This window comes from Barbus barbus (assembly GCF_936440315.1).
Source record: "Barbus barbus genome assembly, chromosome: 25".
Lineage (NCBI taxonomy): Eukaryota > Metazoa > Chordata > Actinopteri > Cypriniformes > Cyprinidae > Barbus > Barbus barbus.
The window spans coordinates 26,374,343-26,383,883 of NC_136753.1; the positions used below are offsets into that span (position 1 = coordinate 26,374,343).

At 36.5% G+C, this 9,541-nt stretch overlaps 1 long non-coding RNA gene across 1 annotated transcript; it reads left to right on the plus strand.

The window, feature by feature from the left end:
• Window positions 1–3,551: 3,551 nt before the first annotated feature.
• On the plus strand, window positions 3,552–9,334 carry LOC306845499. The gene is made up of 3 exons (XR_013781991.1): window positions 3,552–3,659; window positions 3,752–3,822; window positions 8,766–9,334. It is a non-coding gene; the product is annotated as an uncharacterized lncRNA (long non-coding RNA).
• The last annotated feature ends 207 nt before the right edge of the window (window positions 9,335–9,541 follow it).

Below are 9,541 nucleotides of genomic sequence, written 5' to 3' on the forward strand. Positions count from 1 at the left end.
ATTTCTTAATTTATTATCTAATGCAATAACATTCAGACTTAAATATCTAAACACTTTTTTGGGGGGGCGCTGCATTTAACAGGAAAAAAGATGGCTCTTTTAGTCATAATATAGCTCATTTTCCTGAACAAACAGCAATCAGCTTTGTCCTGTTTTCAGCCAGTGCATTTTAAGACCATTCAGATCTGATTTTGATCCTGAGCCAGCTGTTAATGTACGTAATTTCATTATTTTTGTACAGGATGTAAGCATCCTAGCGGTTTCCTTAAATTACTGCTGTGCCAAATGATTATGCTATGATGAAAATGACCACAATGAGTCACATTTTATCAGTCATTTTCATGGCTTCCCAGAAATATTTAACTTTTTTAACATGTTTTAACATGCTTTACACTTAGTGTAAAGCAAATGATCATTTGATGATCATTATCATCAAATGTATTCATCATTAATATTTCACCACCTCTCTGCATAACAACAATTGGAAAATAAGTCAATGGAGTTGTGTGTGTGTGTATATATATATATATATATATATATATATATATGAGATTCATCCCCTTTTCAGCCATTCAAGTACATACGCTTCCTGTTGACATCTTCATAGTGATTTCTGCTGAAGCTGAACAAAAGCAAATTATATGATGTAACTGTGGCTCTTGGGGCCCTACAACCCCTGATTTTTAACATCAGGGTGGAAATCATGCAAATGAGAACAATGTGAAGGAAATGTTCCTTTTTAATGTTAAACCCAGATGGGGTGCTTCCCCCTGAGTTTCTTGTTAGTAAAGTGCTAGCACAAGTGCTGCAACAGAAAGTACGGTGTGAATACCAACACATGACATTCATGTGAAATTTCCCTAAATAGCTCCGTTGTGTAGGCTGTGCTTACTACTTGATGAGCTTGATGAGTATTTTAATGTGAAAAACCACAAATTTGAATCGCTCCAAGAAGAATTCAAGCTGCATTTGACAAGAACATGCACATTAATCTGAACGATCAAGAGCACTATGTACTGTGCATGCACTTTAAATGCCATATAATTTTTATTTTTTAAATCCTCTTTGAATATGAAAATGTTCAGGAAATGTAGTTTGCATTGCATCAGTTTACTGTTATTAAAAGTGCTTCCGTTTTGCATGACACGAAGTCAGATGGTCTCCAGATAAATGGCTAAAAGTTTTGGTTTGTGTATGGCCTCCGGTTCCGTTACCTCTATGAGTGATGCATGTTTCCACAGCGCATGCCTCTCAATAGGAGGATTTCCCCTTGTTGTTCATAGCTGCACACATGACTCACTCGGTTTCACTCGCTCTCTTTCTCATTCCATCCCTCTCTCTCTCTCTCTCCAACGGAGGGGGCTTTTCATTGTTTTGCCTGTGGAGAAACAAATAAAGGGGGAGTTTTAAGACTGATATGAGTAAACTGCAAAGGTGCAAATGTCTCACTGCAGGCATGTGGTTAGACACACTTCAGTGGTCTCAGATTTTTGTTTCAACCCCCCATGCATCTTACTGCAAAGTTAGGCGACGTTTCAATAATGGGAATTATTGAAAGAAATCTTCTAGATGAATTCCTGTAATGGGAATTGGGGGTGAAATGTGCTTGATTGTCATCTTATAAGTTTCATTCCAGTGTGAAACAGACATTTTCCGAATAACCACCAGCATGTATTTCTCAACTTCTTCAGCTTGTTCCTACAGCTGCAGAGATCAGAAGAACATGATAAGCTCCTCAACACACAGGAATGTGACAAGATACACAGAAATTTGCCTACAGGGGATTATTTCATGGAAATGTATTCAAATTAAGATGATGGCACTGCAAAATAAAGATGTTACATATATGTATTATATAGGGTACATAAAGGGGGAAAACGCCTCCCTTAAGGACCGTGCAATTTTTTTCTGTGAAACATAAGTTAAATGTGTTCAGAAAAGTTATCATAGTTTTAGTGACAATGATGAGTTTTCATATTATTAGATTTTTAACAAAAATTTTATTTATACCAAGGGCATGTTCTACCCCACCTATGGGGCAAAACACCCCCCAGTCTGACAAAGCAATTTGCTTTAAACATTTATAGCAAAATCAGTGTACAGACAGTTTTTGCTTAAAATTAAAAAGAATATAATCAATAATTATGAATTACAAAATTCTAATAGCCCATTTGAAACATTTTGTTAGCAACTGGCTAGCTAACTAGCTACCTGATGCTAACTTGAGGTAATTTTTAAAATATAAAATCCAAACATTTTGAAAAAATTATGAAAATGAGATCATTTGAAATCCGTTTTCTCTACGGTAAATCACCAGTTTAAGCGTAGGTGAAAACATCTACATCACTCTCGTCAACGTAGTCCATAGTTACAATAAAAAATTATCTTGTGGTTATTTTGGGAAAAACAGTAGGGGGGGCGTTTTCCATCACTCTACCCTACTCACATACCTTCAAAATTATATGCATAATTTCTCTCAATAATACTTTTTTCTTTAGCTAAAAAAGACCTAAAGCTATTGAATAAGCCATACTGCAGCTGTAAACTGTAAACAGCTGTAAACAGTATATTATTATTATTATTTATATATATATATATATATATATATATATATATATATATATATATATATATATATATATAGTGCCCTCCATAAGTATTGGAACAGTACAAAATTGCTTTGTTTGCTGTGGAATCAAGACAATTGCAAATATGATAAAAACATGAATCTGAGACAGAAACTACAGAATGCCACATTTTATTATTAGCCGTTTCAACAATCTGGAGATTGATTTGGGCAATCTAAAACTTTCCATTTTCTTTGCCCTGATTAACTTCTTGACTGAACTGGAAGGGTGTTTTGGGTCATTGTCCTGATGCACTATGCCTCTTTAATTCTTTGTCAAAGTCTCCTGAGGACAGTAGATTGTCAGAGCATCACCCCAGCTTTCTCCATGCCGTTTGTGGGATGTGGGAAACAGGAATTTTCCGATAGCAAGTGAAAGCAGCATTAATGCAACAGGACACAGCTGATCACTTAGAAAGACCTGAGAGGCAACTGCTCCAATACTTATGCTCACATCAGATAGAGGGATGAAACTCTAAAAGTGTTGATCTTCTTAGCTGGTAAAACATCTGTGTGTTGAATCACCCAATAATAAAATGTGACATTCTGTAGTTTTGTCTCATATTCATATTTTAATCATATTTACAGATTTCTTCACTCCACAGCAAACAGAGCAATTTTGTCTTTACTGTTCCAATACTTTTGGAGGGCACTGTATATATATATATAAATAACTATTTATAACTCGTGATTACTCATTTTAATGTACAATAATATTTTAGATTACTGATTTAAAGGGTTTTACCAAGTAAAATCAACATCTTTCCAAGTATGCATGGGGTACACATGCCACTGAATTAAAGGGACCAAGAAGTCCCACTAAATACTGGGACAAAGTTCAGTAGAGCATGATTACAGTACTCAGCAAAGCTTGGCTTACATTCCCTGCTGATTGATATGCATGTGTGCGTATGGGTGTTTGTTTGGTGGCTGACGTATCACTATGATTTCAAGGCCAGATGACTTTCTGCGAAGAGGACAAACGAGAGTTCGAATGAGTGCATGTGTGTGTGAAGTGAACTGGATTGATCAGGTAATTATGAATGCCAACTTGATAAAAACGCAGGAATACAAAGATAGTAGTAAGTCTTGGCTCTGCATTATATGCACTCTGTTCCATTCCAGGGAGTTCCTTCGGAGAAGTTGGATTTCTCTGTATTCACCATGCGGCACACAGACAGAACCCTATCATAGAGGTTAGTCAGAATGAATCCTCATGTGACATGAGCACATTCTCTCTGGATATGTGTTTTAATTTGGTCAGATAAAATTCTCTTGATATTCAGATAGCTCCTCGAATGCTCAAGCGTGTTGCAGGACATTTGGTTTTCAGGTAATAAAATAACACTAATGTAAATTCATGCACTGCATTTCTCTTACCCTACTGGCAAATGTTTTTTTTTATATAATATTACACTTGGGAATGGGAAAAGAAAAATAAAGTTAATTCAAGACTTGTTCAAGTCTTGTTTTCCACTAAAATAGTCTAATACCATTAGTATTTAGACTAGTTAATGTTAGTGGAAAACATTTGACAAATGTGTAGTAAATAGTCAAAGGGTCCATTTTGATTTTATGTCGACTTCGGACCCATCAGAGTTGAATGTGTGTGCTGTGTGTTTCTGGCACGTGTGTGAACTGTCAGAGGGAACATGTGCGTGGGAGATTTGTGGGAAAATGTCCTGTGACAGCAGCATGAAATGGGGTGAGTGACAGCAGACAGCTGAGGGACGTGAAACGAGACAAAAGGACAGTATATATGTGCCGGAGTGCATGAGCATGTAAGAGGAGAGTGTGTGTGTGTGTGTGTGTGTGTGTTCTAGGATCTGTGTATCTGTCTGTGTCTGCAGCGGGGCAAACCGTTTCACATTCCTCAGACGCAGTTGTGTTTTGCATGATTTATAGTTCGTCTGAATCGGTGGCGAGTAAAAGGCATAATTACAGAACGGATTTTTACATGTGGAAATGCAAATGGTCACGTCTGTGGATGAAAACAGATCATTCACTTAATGACCGGCTGCAAAAGACATTTTATTTACAGAATTTCAAACTGAACTTTATACTATAAACCAGTAAGCCCACATGAACCTATTCGAGTCTATGAGCGTGCTGTGCAAATTTTGGCTAAAGCACTTATTATGCAAATAATTCTTAAAAGGATAGTTCACAAAAAAAACTCAATTTTCACGTCGCCTTATTCTACAGAATGTCCAGGCTGCACTTTTCCATTCACTCAACGTAAATAGGGACATAAACTGTAACAAAAAATATATAACATCATACAAAGACTGGAATAATGGAATAAATGAACGATTTTTGGACTAACAGTAAGAGAGAACTAATGAATGTTTTCATATTACACGAGTTCAGCGAGATTCAAGCTCTGTTACAAACTCGACAGGAACGATTTGTCTTATCTGAGTCTAGATGTAATCAGTGTGGTCCTGAATCAGGGTTTACAAACAGTTTACAGATTATCACCCAACTGCCAGCTGAGATACGTCAGGAATCTGAAGTTCACTGAACCCTCTTTGTGCAGTAATGAGGATACATTAGCACGTAACTCGATACTGGGCCTGGATCAGAGGCAGCAGATGCTGATGTCTTTACACGGCTATTAGCAGGAGGCGTAATCTGCACTCTCAACATTAAATGAAATTAAGAAGAGCTGAAAACTGGACAACTTGCAGACAGAGAAGGTTTCTTAAAACAACAACATATGTTGTGTTTTACATGCTGGTCCTCAACCGGCTTCATAACTAGCTATCCAGTATGACTTCCTTTGGCCAACCAGTCTGTCATCTGGCTGACCAACTTCACCAACTGGTGAACAGCATGGCTATCATAGTCAACTAGCTAGACCAGCACCAATCCAGCATGGGCCAGATTTGAAATTTCTATTGAGCAGTGCTAAAATATAATCTCACTGGGATTATTTACTTTTACATTTTAATTTTATTTTGAAGATAACAACAGAGACCATAAGAACGTTATGTAAAATTTTAAGCGATCCCAAAATGCAGCACAACAAGCTTAGCAAAAGCATCTGACCATGATGGTGGATGTGGTCATAAGGGTCAATTTAAAATAAACAAACAAATAAATAAAATCTAAAATAAACATAATATTTGTTTAAATATGAAAAAAAATTTTGTTTAAAATAATATTTAATTCAAATTTATTTAGTAGTTGACAGTAGCAATAGAAAATAGTTTTATGTAAATAATAAATTAATTAATTAGAGAACAAAAAAAGGATAAAAGGAGTTTCTGTTGGTGCCTTCAAGGATTTTTTTCAACCTGATATGACCAGTATTTGTTGACATAACCTAATTTAGTCACATTGATTTAAATATATTCAATTATATACTGGACTTTAATTAAAACTCATTTTCAAGTTATCAGTTTTACAGCATATTAGAGTAACAATAAAATACCTGCAATACACTTTTTGTCATTAAAAAACTTAAACATAATTGTAAACCACTTGGTAACCAACCACTCTCACTACCACTCCTAAATTTAAATACAAACCAGAGAAATCAGTTGATCTCTTTCCACTTATTCTATCATTTCTGTAAAAAAAAAAAATCCCCATCTCTGCATAGGAGTGCATTTGCCACTTTCTAAGTTTTGACCTCCCCCTGTTGGAGAAGTGTATACTGGAGCATGTCTCTCAGGACTGGGGTCAGGAGGTGAGGAACTTCTTAAATAACCAACCAAAGAGCAAAGACAAGGGGCCTCCACCTTTAAAAGACCAAAGGAAAGCAGACGAGAGCCAGACGGATGCCCTATCTGAGCTCTGAACTCCTTTATAAAGAATAAAGTGCAGCCTTTATCTAGTGTACCTAAAAGACGATTTGTCTTTCTGAACAAAGAGTTCACCTCGATGAAGTACCCAGATCGCATGAATCAAAAGCCTTGAAACTGATGCCATCTTTTCTCATCTTTTAACCCCCCTGAACTGGGTGTTTAGTTATCTAATGCTAAACGTTGTTGTTGCCCAATGTTTTCCTCTCTGTAAAATGAGCAAGAATGTGGTTTTGATTGAGCCCATATCAATCATAAACACATTTGAGGTAGGCTGTTGAAAATTGTTTGACTGATTAAAAGCGTGTGCATGAACAGTACTGTAATACCAGTTGAATTTGGTTAGAGATACAGTCATCGACTTGAACTCTTGGTTGGATGAATCATCAGAACCGCAAAGAAAGTTCTGCATGTGGTTCATTTTTAGAATCCTCAAACGTTTCACTTCAGAGAATCTGCAATGAAGTTAGACATTTTAACAATAAGACAAATCAAATTATATTATGTCAACAATACAGCGGTGAAACTCACATTCATATATCAGGGTCATGAAAAGAAAGAAAGAAAAGAAATTACATTTTGGATAAAGAAATTTAAAAACCATTAAGGTTATTTTTCTATGGTTACAACAAGTGGTGCAGAAAAAAAGAAAGAAAAAAAGATGTCTTGACAAGTTTCAGATCAAGGTAATCCCTGATTGCTATTCAGTTCCTATAGTGTTTTAAGTGGTTGCGAAAGTGTTCTGATTATTTTAAACATGTTGCTATGCATTTTAGTTGCTATGGTGTTTTAAATAGTTGCTAGGGTGTTTCTAAGGTATTATGAGTAATTTAAGAATGTTGCTTTGCAGTTGCTATGATGTTTTGAGAGGTTGCTATGTGGTTGCTAAGGTATCAGGAGTGATTGAAGAATGTTGCTATGCAGTTTAGTTGCTAGGGTGTTTTTAATGGTTGCTAGGTGGTTGCTAAGGTATAGACCCTGTCACAATTACGTCACAGCGCTAACTGGAGGCAAAGCAAAGGGAAAACTGGAGGCGGCCAATTCAAACCAGCGCAGATTCGGCTACACAAGGAGTTTAAAATATCATCTTGTTGTGATGTTGGCAGAATCGACGTAATACAGCCTACCTGCTGCAACTGCCAGACAAAAAAACAATGACAGCTATGATTAAACGCGATAAAACGAGCGGACTGGACAGAAACGATCGTCAAAAAAGCACACACTTGTTATCAGAAAAGGTTCAACAAAGTATTGTCTTTTGCTGTTATGGGTGCGTTTAAAGATTTCTTATGCATCTCACGACTATGTCGTGTATGTGTCTGTGCGTAAAACAACAAACTGACGATTTTATATGCTTAATCATTTGTAATTGTATATACATTGTTGTGATTAATTGTGGCTGAAATAATAATGTAGCTGTAAAAATAGTTGCCTGCTGAAATTGAAATGCATATACTTGTTCATGACTAGATAGTCACGGTGAGTTTGTCTTTACTATACATGTTAGATGTGAGTCACTCAACCAGAGGGAATCCTGTCAGATCGTCCAAGCTTTGAGTGAGCGTGTACGGGTCGGCCAATCTGATTTCGTCCGTTAAAGTTAACCTTTTCAAATAACAATCTCGGTCCCGGGCAGTGAGTGACCTTACATATGTAGGATTTTCTCCAGTCATTGTTAAAAAAATACTAACAAACTTCATAGCTAGCGTTATTGAAGTGGTCAGGGGAATCTTTCTGCCTCCAACTAAGCTCCGTCCGCAGAAAAACATCACAATGTTTACTAACAGAAAAAGGGTCTATTATGAGTGATTTAAGAATGCTGCTATGCAGTTTGGTTACTGGCGTGTTTTGAATGGTTGCTAGGAGGTATTATAAATGATTTTAAGCATGTTTCTATGTAGCAAATACTAGGTAGAAATTAATAAGTTACATCAATCAAGTTCAAAATTAATACTGTAGATTACAACATTATATTTTGTTCCACAACACAAGCATTTCTAACTGCACTTGAAATTTTGAGTAGACAGTTTTGACTGATTCTTCCCTCATGTGGTTCTTGTGTCCAGTCTATAAATACAATCTATAGGGGAGATGCGATGAGAGCGTCTCAGTAAACAAGTTATGAAACGCTGCCAACATGCGTCTAATATACCTGTCTCAAAATAACATGGTGTGGTTTAGACGTCATCACTACAGAGGGAGGATCTGTCAACCTTTGTGTGCACGCATGGTTTGACCAATAACACTGAATAACATTTACATCCCCAGATCTTAGTTTGCGTCACATTAAGTGTGCTTGAGCTGATCAACTGTCACCTTGTTCCCTACAGAGAGGAGCTCCTGTCCAAACACAATCCTGTTACCGCAGCTCATCTGGACAAATGTTTGTCCCTCTTGGATGTCATTTCTCTTAGCACTGTTGAGATAAACAGGAGAGAGTGAAGGAGACAGAAGGGAAAGTCAAGCATGAGCGCTTCAGGAGTGACCCTTTTAAAGAAGCAGCTCTGATCACCATCACATACGCCACAAACACAATGACACATTGCACATTAACTGCATACACATGCAAATCTCACCAACATATGAAAGCCCATTTCTGCCACCGAATAAAAAAATACAACAGGGTAATTGCAACTTGAGATTTCAATTGAGATTTGTATTCATATCTCACACACAATTGTAAGAAACTACTATTTCCATCAGAATTGGACTTTTATAACTCCCAATTGCATGTTTATGTCGCACAATTCTGTGAAACAAGTCAGAATTCCAAGAAATAAACTCACAATTGCGATAAAATCAGAATTGCGAGATGTAAACTCGAAATTGCGAGAAAAACTGCAAGTTTATATCTTTATATCTCTCGCCTTCAATAAAAGTCTGGAATGTTTTCAATATTTTAATGTCTGATTGTCATTGAGTTTCACACCGAATTTCAATACTTATCTTGCTAATAATACCCTAAGTATAAATAAATCAATATAGTTATTATAACAAATGAAACCCCCAAAACATTCCAAAATATATAATAGAACATATATGAGAAAGTGTTTAAAACTTCCTGCATGAACGTCCTGGACTCCACGACCCTCGTCATGATAACCGC